General features: G+C 41.9%; 1 protein-coding gene and 1 pseudogene across 2 annotated transcripts in view; one reads left to right on the top strand and one right to left on the bottom strand.

Annotated features, from left to right (window-relative positions):
* GRK4 (G protein-coupled receptor kinase 4) overlaps window positions 1-13,327 on the top strand; it is a 105,471-nt gene that overhangs the window by 2,110 nt on the left and 90,034 nt on the right. The window lies entirely within an intron of this gene.
* Window positions 2,663-12,193, bottom strand: LOC133091872 (small ribosomal subunit protein uS8-like; annotated as a pseudogene).

The raw sequence follows: 13,327 nt of genomic DNA on the forward strand, positions 1-13,327 counted from the left end.
AGCTTTTCTCTTCCTGAATCCCCACATGCAGGAGGTTCTTGAATCTCATTTATCCTTAAGCTTCATTATTTCTGTTGTCCATTTCTTTGTCTCTGTCTTCACCCACTACCCCTTAGATGGTTCTCGACACCTCGTAAGTTGACTGAGGGCAGTGGTTTCCTAATGGTCTCTACTTCCAGAGCTTCTTCTCTTTTATCATTCCCAATGCTGCTAGAACACGTTCTAAAACACAGATTTGTTCTCTGTTTAAAATTTGGCCCTGGAGCTTCATTCCAGGTCAAGTACAAACGCCTTAGTTCATCATGGCCCACAGGGTCCTGTCTGACCACTGGCCTGCTCTCCTCTCCTTGTCCACAGCAGCTGAGCGTGTCACACCACTTCACACCTCCAGGCTTTTCTTTTCTGCCTGCAGTCTTTTTCTTCCTTCCTGTTCCAGCTCCAGAGTCTTTTCTGGGGAACGTCCACATTCCTGCAGGAGGCCTGGTCACTCCATCCCTTGAGCCACTGCTGTGCCCAGGATGAGCTCTTGCTGCACTGGGCATCCCCAGGGGCAGCTTTGGTCTCCCTTTCTGTGTCACCGGCACCCAGCGCTGTAATGGCACTCAGTCTATTCTCTGCAAATTCCAAATGCTGGCTGAAGGACAAAAGAGCACATCTTAGGAAGTCTCTCAGTACTGGTGATAACTAGAAATTGAAGTTTCAAAATAAGCTTTCTTTTTAGACTAGCAGTCTGGAAATAGGGAGCAAAACCTGAGATTTTATTCAACTTTGGGATGTCAGTTGGCTCCATACTTGTAAATGCTAAGTGCTTTTTATTTTTTTTTGAATGAACATTTTTATTGTTTTTATTAAATCAGTATTATTTTATTACTCATTTTTACAAATTTTTATTGAAGTATGGATGACTTACAGTGTTGTGTTAATTTCTTATTCAGTATTAAATGTTTAATTGTATCTGCAGTGCAACCTGTAGGTTCCCTCTCCGTGTTTATATGTTCATCACTAGCAAAGACAGCAGGGTCAACCAGAACTAGTTATGAGGTTAGCCAAAGGCCAGGCACGTGTGTTTTTCTTTCAGAATGTAAACCTTTGTCTCTACCAAATTGAAAGAGAGTCCTAGTTCAAAGGACACAGGACGGTGTTACCTTTGCTGCCCCCTTACTGCTGTGCTAACTAGTCTCACTTCCTGGCAGAGACACTGTGCTTGAGCTTTTGCATTGTAAACCTACATCTCCTTTTCTGAGTGTTGTTTTGAAAAACAATGCTCCCACATTCAGGTGGGTTAAACCTGGTGCAGTCTTGTAGGAATGCCTCTCATAGAGCCAAGGACAAAATCAGCTCCACCGCTTCTGTTCTATGTGTTTAAAAAAACATTTCCAAATAACCAATAATTTTTGAAAATCAGAGAATAGACGGACTTATGATAAAGAGCCCTAACCCTCTCCATTCTACTCCTTCTATAGACTGAATGTTTGTGTCCCTGCAGAATTCATATATTGAAGCATAATCCCTAGTGTGATTGTATTTGGAGGTGATTAAGTCATGAGGGTGGAGCCCTCCTGAATGCTACGAGTCCCTTTTAAACAAGACCCCAGGGAGCTCCCTCGCCCCTTGTGCCACGTGAAGACACAGAAGACACCGTCTGTGAGCCAGGAAGCAGCTCCTCACCAGACACCAAAGCTGCCAGTGCCTTGATCTTAGACTGCGAGAAATAAATTTCTGTTGCTTATAAGCCACCCAGTCTGTGGTATTCCATTATAGTGGCCCAAACAAAGACACTCCCCAGGTGCAGCCACATTGATTCTTTTCTTGGGTTCTGTTTTAGTTATCTTCCTGATTACTGTTGCGTTTGTAAAGTATAGTGTTGATCAATTCAGACTTTTCTGAGCCTCATTAGGAGATAGCTCACTTAAACCAACTCCATCTTCTTTTCCCTTATCAATATAGTTATATCACTGTTTTTAATTCTTGTATTGGTTATCTTTGTAACTTAAAAAATTAAGCTTAGGGCTTCCCTGGTGGCGCAGTGGTTAAGAATCCGCCTGCCAATGCAGGGGACATGGGTTTGAACCCTGGTCCGGGAAGATCCCACATGCCACGGAGCGGCTAAGCCCGTGCGCCACAACTGCTGAGCCTGCGCTCTAGAGCCCGCGAGCCACAGCTACTGAGCTCACGTGTTACAACTACTGAAGCCCACGCACCTAGAGCCCATGCTACGCAACAAGAGAAGCCACCGCGATGAGAAGCCCGTGCTCTGCGATGAAGAGTAGCCCCCGGTCACTGCAACTAGAGAAGGCCCACGCAGCAACAAAGACCCAACGCAGCCAAAAATAAATAAATTTAAAAATTAAAAAAAAAAAAGCTTAGATTTTTCATTTTTGATTTCTTCTGGTAATGATAATTTGAGCCAAAATATTTTCCAATAAAAAAGAAAAAGTGTGGGAATTCCCTGGTGGTCCAGTGGTTAGGACTCTGCACTTTCACTGCCAAGGGCACGGGTTCCATCCCTGGTCGGGGAACTAAGATCCCACAAGCCATGCGGCGTGGCCAAAAAAAAAAAAAGAAAAGAAAAAGTATTTTCATTTTTGACAATTGAAACATTGATAAACATTTTTGATTTTTTTCCATTGAGGCATTTTATTTGCACGAATGTATTACATCCCTAGAAAAAGAATCCCAGGATTTTCCTTCCTATGTGTTTTCGTCTCGCTTCATGGACCATGATGCTAGCTGAGGTTGTCAGTCCAAAGGGACCAAACTGACGGGACGGGAGCAGGTTACTCTGCCGTTTTTCTAGATCTTTGAGTTGCACATCAAATCTGGGCTGATCACTCCACACTTGTTTGCCTGCCTGAGAGCTTCACAACAATTTTCCCAGCTCTGTGATCATGGGATCACATGTGATCAAATTCTCCAATGGAACCATGCTTTCATCATCACAGTTGGAAAGTGGACAGTGGGTTTGGAGGACAGCCTAGTAAGAACCTGGCTTTGGCCTCTATTTTCGGCATTGTTGATGCTCTTGAGAACATCACCCGGGGCATTCGTGCCCACTGTTATGGTGGCACGGAAGGATGGCGGAAAGAGCATTTTTAATTTTTTTTTGAAGTATAATTGACTTACAGTATTATATTAATTTTAGGTGTACAACATAGTGCTTTGGTATTTCTGTACATTACAAAATGATCACCATGATAGACCTAGTTACCATTTGTCACCATACAAGGATATTAAAATATTCTTGACTATATTCCTTATGCTGTACATTACATCCCTGTGATTTATTTATTTTATACCTGGAAATTTGTACCTCTTAATCTCCCCCACCTATTTCACTCATCCCCCCAGCACCCCCCTCCACTCTGGCAACCACCAGTTTGTTCTCGGTATCTATGAATCTGTTTCTGTTTTGATAAACATTCCTAATTTAACGTGAATGTGGTTTCTTTAATTGTGAAAGAGTTCAAAGTGTAGAAAATAATATAACAAACACCCCAGTGCCCACTGCCCAACAAATCTTAGCATTTTGCTGTATTTCATTTCTTTCTTTAAGAAAAAAACATTGCAGATACACTTGAAACACTTTGTGTATCTTTCCAAGATCCCAGGCCCTTCCCTCATTCCCCAGAGATAACCAAGGTCTCTCTACACTCTGGCTGTTTAGGTTTGTAGGTAACAATATGGAGTATTGTTTTACATGATTTAAACTTCAGGTCAGTGCTGTTGCTCTGTGTGTGTGTGTGTGTGTGTGTGTGTGTGTGTGTGTGTGTGTGGTTTTGTTATCCTTGTTGATGTTTAAGTTCCCTTCCTCCTCTTTTCCCTCCCTCATCTTCCTTCCTTTCCACTCTTGCTAGCACTTGGAGTTATCAGACTCTCAAACTTTTGTTCCTGAAAGGCATGAAATGTTATCTTACCATTTATATTAGTCTGCTTGGGCTGCCATAACAAAATACCGCAGACTGGGTGGCTTAAATGACAGAAATTTATTTTCCCACAACTCTGGAGGCCAGGAGTCCAAGACCAGGGTGCCAGCCTGGTTGAGTTCTGGTGAGGGCTCTCTTCCTGTGTGCTCACATGGCCTTTCCTCTGTGTTGGCTGAGAGAGGGGGAGATCTGGTAACTGTTGCTCTTACAAGGACACCTATGGGATTAGGGTCCTAATCCTCTGGCCTCATTTAACCTTAATTACTACCCTAAAGGCCCTATGGCCAAATACAGTCACATTGGAGATCAGCGCTTCAACATGTGAATGGGAGGGGGCGGATACAGGTCAGTCCATGTAACACTGTTTTAATTTGTGTTTTCCTAATTACCAGGGAGGTTGAACATCTTTTCACATTGACTGGTGATTCAGCTTTCCTCTTTGTGAATTGCTTGTTCGCATCTTCTGCCCAGTGAGGGGAGAGTATCTCATTGATTTGTAGCAGCTCTTTATATAATCTGGATACTAAATATGCCTTGCACAAGTCTCCCATTTTCTGACTTGCCGTGTTAGTTTTCCTGTTGCTGCTGTAACAAATTACCACAAAACTTTATTATCTAACAGGTCAGAAGTCTGAAAAGGGTCTCACTAGGTTAAAGTCAAGGTGTCAGCAGGGTTGTGTTCCTTTCTGGAAATTCTAGGGGAGAATCCATCCATTTTCTTGCCTTTTCCAGCTTCTAGAGGCTGCTTGCATTCCTTGACAATATATCAAGTGTTAGCAAAGATGCCGAGTAGCTGCAACTAGAACTCGCACACATTGCTTGTTGGAGTGTAAAATGGTCGAACCGGTACAGGAAAATAGCAGCTTCTAATAAAGTTACACACACACCTATGCTATGACCCAGTGATTCCCCTTCAGGATATACCCAGGTGAAATTCATACATACGTCTACAAAAAGTCTAGTTTATACCAGCTTTATTCCTAATAGTCTCAAACTGGAAACAGCCCAAGTGTTCTCAGGAAGAGAATGAATCAACAAATAATGAAACAGTATAATACTACACTGCAATAGAAAAGAGTTAACTACTGACACATGCAACAGCCTGGGCAAATCTGAAGAGCCTTATGTTGAGGGGAAAATCAGAAGAAACTATTCAATACAATCCTCAATGATTTCATGAGCATGAAGTGAAATTAATCCGCGGCCATCTGAATGGGAGTCATGATTGCTTCCGGGAAGGGGGTTGTGACACGAAAGAGGCAGGAGGGAGCTTTGGGGGACAACGAGGATGTTCTGTTTATTGATCCAGGTGGTAACTGTGTGCGTACATACATTTGTAAAAGCTCATCAGGAAATAGCCTTAAGAGTAGTGCATATTATTGTGCAAATTATGTCTGGTAAAAGTTTTGTTTTTAAAGGAAAAAAAATTCATTAGATAGTGACTCTCTGTACCTTAAAGGACTGGTAAAACTTGCTTGTGAAATTGCCTGGGTTTGGTGCCTTTTCCTCTCTTTGGAAGAAGGGATGGGAATGGTTCATTTTATTATCTGTTTAATTTCTTTAATAGTTATTGTGATATTCAAGATTCCTGTTTCTTCTTGAGCTATGTTTGGTAATGTGTGGTTTCTGAGAAAAATATTTTCCTCTAAGTGTTCAAATTTATTTGGCATAAACGTTATTTGAAACGTTTTCTTACTATTTTACAATTACAATTGTGATCTTTTTCATTTGGAGTATTATTTGTGTGTGCCTGTCATTTTTATTAGACTTGCAAAAGGTGTTTCTATTTTATTAGTCTTTTCAGTGAACCAGCTTTTGGTTTCATATGCTATTGTATGTTTGCCTTCTGTTTTATTAATTTCTGCTTATATTATTATTCTCTTTATTTTGATTGGCTTCTACCTTCTTGAGTTGAATGCTTAATGCATTTCTCTTTTTCTTTTTTCCATTCCTTCATCAAGAATTTATTGGCCATTTATTTTGTGCTAGGAACTGTGGTAGGTACTGGAGTGAACCATGAATTCGGCAGAAAATTTGCCTTTGATGAGGTGACAGGCAAGTGGAGGAAACAAGCATCTTATGACTAACTGCAGTGTGATTAACTAAATTTCAATGATCTCTGAAAGAAAAAAAAAAGAACTGAGACCAGAAACTAATAAGCTTCTGCATCAAGTCACCCATGCCTAGACATATTTACCAGTCTCTTACTTAGTAGAACTTTGTGATTAGTGTACTGTTCTTACTGATATCTGTTAGATGAACTAAGACTTAATACAGTTTACTTTCTGGTTAAATTAAGCACAGTTCTATAGAGTAGGCAGCAATCATAGACATACATATATTTCCAGTTCCTGTTCAGATCTAGTTGCTATTTCTCTTCTGCCTGGACTGTCCCCTCACTGGAGACGGTCATCATTCTTGTTTCATGTTGGCTCTTTTCCTGGGTTCCAGGCCTTGTCCTCCACCTCTGCTTGTGTCATCATCACCTGCATCGTCAGGGCTTTTTCCCCTTTCCAATACCCTCTGCACAATGACCACTGCCCACCACTGGTCACTAGGGAATGGTCCTCTTTCCAGGCGAGAGACCCTGCAGCCATCGGACTTCCCTGAATCTCAGCACCCTGGGTCTTGGGTGTGTTCTGTCTGCACTTGACGAGCTGGAGAGTGGCTTTTAAATGCTCTCCTTTGACAGAATAACAACAGAGATTGAGTTCTAACATGTTAAAGTGCTGAAGTTTCCAGACCTGCAGCTGTTCAGGTCATTTTACTGTTTGACCACTTCAGACCAACAGCCATGTCAGCTATGTTAACATTCACCTTAACCTTATGGTTGAAGTAACCCTTAAGATTTCTCACCAGTACAGTAATGTGGTTTCACAGCTTGTGGAAATTCTGTTTCCCTCCCATTTCTCACTGTATATACTATATTGTGAACATTCAATTTTAGCCCAATTGACATTTTTAAGTGTTTTTACTTTTGTGCATAAAACATCAAATCAGGGACTTCCCTGGTGGTCCAGTGGGTAAGACTCTGTGCTCCCAATGCAGGGGGCCCAGGTTCTATATCTGGTTGGGGAACTAGATCCTGCATGCATGCCGCAACCAAGAGTTGCATGCCGCAACTAAGAAGTCCGAATGCTGCAACTAAAGAGTCCGCATGCCGCAACTAAAGATCCCGCGTGCTGCAACTAAGACCCTGTGTGGCCTAAATAAATTAAATAAATAAATAAATAAATATTTTAAAAAACAAACAAAAAACCCCCATCAAATCATATTCTGTTATCCAGAGACTAGGGATCCATGTTTCAAATGAAACACATCTGAATGTATTCAACTAACTCATTAAAAAAAAAAAAATTCTCATTGTCATACTAGATAGTCAGAGTCTGAATCAGCACTTCTCCATTCAGATTGGCCACACATCCAGAGCTCAACGGCACACGTAGTGCTTATGCTGGACAGCACAGTTCTAGAAAACCGATTTGTCCATGTTGACGAGCTTATCAGATGAGGAGAAACACAGGTCATTAAATAAATTGTTTCCTTCACAAACTAGAAAATATTTTTCTAGAGGCAATAAAAATGCCGAAGAAGTAAAGTCTTTCCTCCAAATGAATAAGTATTAATTTCTAAGCTAAATTATTTTATGTCAATATAAATTACAATTAGCCATCTAATAAATTCTAATACCTTAGATTTTTAGAAAAATTCTCTAACACCCACTATTTGTCTGAGTGTGGGAAGTATAAAGATTATCCCTGTTCTTTGGCGCTCACAGTCTGGTGAAGGAATAGACCTGACAATGAATAAGTGACGTGTAGGACAACGTGATAAGGAGGACAATGACCAGGGCTGCTTAAACAAGTGAAGGGAACACAGAAGAAGACTTCACAGAAGAGGAGTCACTGGAGCTGAGTCTCTGAGGATAAACAGGAGTTTTCCAGATGAACAGGAGAGGAAAGAGCACTGTGGCCAGAAGAAAAGCATGCTTACAAAGCACAAAGGGTGGAAGAAGCTGGCAGTGCTCAGGGAACTATGTGAACATTTGTATAAGTGGTGCAGAAGGAGAATACAGGGAGGGGAGAGGCTAGAAAGAGACAAGTAGGGGTGCTTCATGATCAGGTTCATGTTTGACAAGATCACTTTGACTGTAGTTTGAGAAATAAAATGAAGAGGACCAGACTGAAGGCAAGGAAGCCAGGGCTGAGGCTTTTGCCCAGTTCAGCTTAGAGATCCTGAGAGTATGGACAAAAGGAACGACAGGCTGAGGAGAGGAGGGAACAGATGCAAGAAGGTTTTGGAGCCAGAATCAACGGGACCTGGTGACAGATGAGATGTGGGGTGTGAGTGAGAAAGCAGGACCCAGGAAGCCTCCTGGGTCTCTGGTTATAACAAATCTTCCCCCCACAAAATTCCCGTTCCCTGACTGTGATGCCATCTGCCAACCTTCAGCCCAAATTTCATTTCCAAAGCAGATACCACCCATAAACAGAAATAATTTCTAACTTATAGGATATCAGATCCTAAACTCATAAGTGACTGACACACAGAACAGCAGAGATGGGAACAAATCAGTCAAATTAAAATATTTAAATCATAAAAGGTTTCAGTCCATTAACCATCAAAAGCTATTTGGGTTGGCCAAAAAGTTCATTCGTGTTTTTCCATAAGATGGCTCTAGTAGTGCTTAGTTGTCTTTAACTTCATTCAAAACAATTTTGTTAGGTTGTATTGTGACAGTTATCATATCAGCGTGCATTAAAAAAAAAAAACTTACCAAAATCAGTGAATTTTTGTGTAACCATTTTAATATTGAAGATGGAAGAAAACAATATTTTCAGCATATTATGCTTTATTATTTCAAGGAAGGTAAAAATGCAACTGAAATGCAAAAAAAGATTTGTGCAGTGTATGGAGAAGGTGCTGTGACTGATCAAACGTGTGAAAAGTGGTCTGTGAAGTTTTGTGCTGGAGATTTCTCTCTGGACGATGCTCCACGGTTGCGTACACCAGTTGAAGTTGATAGCGATCAAATCGAGACATTAATTGAGAACAATCGACATTATACCATGCGGGCGATAGCCGACATACTCGAAATATCCAAATCAAACGTTGAAAATCATTTGCACCAGCTTGATTATGTTCATCGCTTTGATGTTTGGGTTCCATGTAAGTTAAGCGAAAAAAACCTTCTTGACCGTATTTCTGCATGCGATTCTCTACTGAAACGTAATGAAAACGTTTCATTTTTAAAACATTGTGATGGGTGATGAAAAGTGGATACTGTACAACAATGTGGAATCGAAGAGATCGTGGGGTAAGCGAAATGAACCACCACCAACCACACCAAAGGCCGGTCTTCATCCAAAGAAGGTGATGTTGTGTATATGGTGGGATTGGAAGGGAGTCCTCTATTATGAGGTCCTTCTGGAAAACCAAACTATTAATTCCGACAAGTACTGCTCCCAATTAGACCAACTGAAAGCAGCACTCGATGAAAAGCATCCAGAATTAGTCAACAGAGAACGCATAATCTTCCATCAGGATAACGCAAGACCACATGTTTCTTTCATCACCAGGCAAAAACTGTTACAGCTTGGCTGGGAAGTTCTGATTCATCCGCCTTATTCACCAGACATTGTACCTTCAGATTTCTGTTTATTTTGGTCTTTACAAAGTTCTCTTAATGGAAAAAATTTCAATTACCTGGAAGACTGTAAAAGACACCTGGAGCAGTTCTTTGCTCAAAAAGATAAAAAGTTTTGGAAAGATGGAATTATGAAGTTGCCTGAAAAATGGCAGAAGGTAGTGGAACAAAATGGTGAATACATTGTTCAATAAAATTCTTGGTGAAAATGAAAAATGTGTCTTTTATTTTTACTTAAAAACTGAAGGAACTTTTTGGCAAACCCAATACAAAGTGTCAGACATAAAATTTCAGGTTAAGTAAGTGAAGCCACGATGAAAGGGTGTAATATTCTTGGGGAACTTTGTACACAAAGCAAACACCAACAAATCATTTAATAATTGCTTGGTCTCCATATGCCTGCCAGACTGACCCAGGCCCATGACAGGACTTAATGAAAGCGTCCACTCCCCATGAGTTTACTTTGCCCTCACACTCTGAGTTGGAGCCTAGTGCCTCATAAATATTTAACTTAAACTGCAAAGCAGAAAGATCAACCTGGGACATTAATACCAGGAAGTAATCTGAAAATCATATGGTGATAGCCTCCATTTTAATTAATGTTTGATTACTCATACCGCGATTGATTTTTAAAAATGGTTTCATGTTAGGTATCTTATAATTACACTAAAACCAATACAGCCTGTATTCACATTAGTGTGCAATTTCCACTAATTCTTTTTTTTTTTAATCTATTTTATTTATTTCTTTTTGGCTGCGTTGGGTCTTCGTTGCTGCGCGTGGGCTTTCTCTAGTTGCTGCGAGTGGGGGCTACTCTTAGTTGCGGTGCACAGGCTTCTCATTGCAGTGGCTTCTCTTGTTGTAGAGCACGGGCTCTAGGCGCACAGGCTTCAGTAGTTGCAGCACGCAGGCTCAGTAGTCGTGGCTCTCGGTCTCTAGAGCGCAGGCTCAGTAGTTGTAGCGCACGGGCTTAGTTGCTCCGCGGCATGTGGGATCTTCCCAGACCAGGGATTGAACCCGTGTCCCCTGCATTGGCAGGCGGATTCTTAACCCTGTGCCACCAGGGAAGTCCCTCTGCTAATTTCTGACAAGGGAAAATACACGTATTTGGCTTTTCTCTGGCATAAAACATTATTTGGCTGTAGTCATCAGGACTTAAGATGCTGAGGAGTCTTGGGCTTCCCTGCTGAGGGAGGGGCTGGGTGGCTGTCAGGGTTCTCCAGCATGTGTGTCCCAAGCCTGCTGCTGCGGACTGAAAGCTTGTTTCCCACCCTCACCTCCAATTCATCTGTTGAAGCTCTAATGCCCAATGTGATGGTATTTGGAGGCAGGGCCTTTGTGGGGTAACTGGTTAGATTAGGTTATGAGAGCGGGGCCCTCATGATTAACGCCCTTATAAAAAGAGAGCACGCACTGAGGAAAGGCCATGCGAGGACACAGTGAGAGGACAGGCATCTAAAAACCAGTCAGTGAATCGGCTGGCACCTTCATCTTGGAATTCCCAGCCTCCAGAACTCTGAGAAATAAGTGCTTGTTGTTTTAAGACACCCAGCCTGTGGTGATTTGTTAACAGCAGCCTGAGTGGACTAAGATGCCTGCAGAGAGGACCCCATTCCTCTCTGTCTTTCACCTAGTGGGACTCTTCCCCGGACCAAGCCAGAGAACCTTGTCTCGGGAGAAGGGGTCTCTCGTAGCGATAGAGAGACCCAGGTGGTAGGGGCATGTGTGTGCGTGTGCACACGTGCCACCGTGTTTAGTGATGTATGGGTGAGGCCTTGTGTGTGAACCACTGCGTGTATTTGTCATTTACTTTTCCAGGTAAATACTGAGTGAATTATGTGCTGGGTGCTGAGCCCTCATCTCCACCACATCGCCAGACCACCTTTGTCAAGGTCACCAGGGTCAGTTCTCAATCCACCTCCTACTACACCTGTGGGCTGCAGCTGATGTAGCCCCCTTGCTTTCCTCAGTCAACACGACCTTCCAGGCCGCCATGCCCCCTGACTTTCTGCTCTTTCTGCTATTTGACTGCTACCCTCTCATTCTCTAGACCTCCGCATGCTGACATGCTCCCAAGGCTTGGACCGCGGAATCTCACCTTCTCTGCCCTCACTCCCTCCCCCGTGATCACATCTAGTACCACGGCTTGAAACAAGCTACCATCTCTCACATTGGGATCTGCAGATGGACTGTCCCTTGAAGTGCAGCTCATTCTCCACCTGCCCACTTGACATCGCTGCTCGTAGACCTCAGTGGCACCAAAAAAAGAGTCAACACTAAACTCTTAACTCTCCTGCCCCAAATTTTTCCTTCTGCATCTCAGTTAATGCTCGGGCCAAAAATCTTATAATTGCCTTTTAATTCCTTATACACCATATCCAGTCATTGGACAAATATTTTCACATCTCTCTTCAAAATATAACAGAATCTGACCTCTCGCCACCTCCACTGCTGTGAACATGGCTTGAGCCACAGTCCCTCTCACCTGGAAGACTGCAGTGGGCTGCTGCTTCATCTCAGCTTCTGCCTTTCTGACCCTGCAGTCTGTTCTCAAAACACCAGCCAGCGTGACTCTGTTAAAATTTAAGTTGGATGTGTCATCCTTCTCCTCCACCCTCTTCATGGCTTCGCAGACCTCTCAGAGTAAAAGCAGGAACGTTGGAATTAGCAGACCAGGAACTTTTTTAAAAATGATGATTGATATTCTAAGGGCTTTAATGGAAAAGTAGACAACATGCAAGAGCCAGATGGATAATGTAAGCAGAGAGATGGAAATCCTAAGAGAGAGTCAAAGGAAACGCCAAAGGTTAAACAAACAAACACTAACAGAAATGAAGAGGGCCTTTGGTGGGCTCATTTGTAGACTGGACAGGGCTGAAGAAAGAATCTCTCAGCTTCAGGATATGACAGTAGAAACTTCTAAAACTGAAAAGCAAAGAGAAAAAAGACTGAAAAAAAAAATCAGAACATCCAAGAATTGTGGGACAACTACAAAAAGGTGTAACATACATATAATGAGAAGAAACAGAGAAAGAAGCAGAAGAAATATTTGAAACAATAACTGAAAATTTCCCAAAATTAATGTCAAAAATCAAGCCACAAATCCACGAAGCTCAGAAAACACCAAACAGGATAAATGCCCCCCCAAACTACACCTAGGTATATCACATTCAAAGACATGGAAATCATACCAAACACACAAAAATAAGGTGGTAACTAGGAAAACAAACAAACAACAGCAAAAACAAGGATATGGAAACCAAAGATAAAGAAAAAACATTGAAAGAAGCCAGAGGGAAAAACATCTGACCTATAGAGGATGAGAGATAAGAATTGCATCTGACTTCTGAGAAACCATGCTGGCAAGAAGAGGGTAGAGTGAGACATTTAAAGTGTTGAAAGATAAAACCACCAACCTAGAATTTCTTATGAAAATATCCCTCAAAAGTGAAGAAGAAATAAAGACTTTCTTAGACAAATGAAAATTGAGAGAATTTGCTGCCAGTAGACCTGCCTTGCAAGGAATGTTAAATAGAGTTGTTCAGAGAGAAGGAAAAATATAAGTCAGAAACTTGAATCTATATAAGAAAGGAAGAGCACAGGAGAATGAATAAGTGAAGGACAAATAAAAACTTTCATTTTTCTTACTCTTTTTATTTTTTCACCACTCGGCTTGTGGAATCCTAGTTCCCTGACCAGGGATCAAACCCGGGCCCCCTGCAGTGGAAATGCAGAGTCCTAACCACTGGACCACCAG

This window comes from Eubalaena glacialis, chromosome 5 (genome assembly GCF_028564815.1).
Source record: "Eubalaena glacialis isolate mEubGla1 chromosome 5, mEubGla1.1.hap2.+ XY, whole genome shotgun sequence".
Taxonomy (NCBI): Eukaryota; Metazoa; Chordata; class Mammalia; order Artiodactyla; family Balaenidae; genus Eubalaena; species Eubalaena glacialis.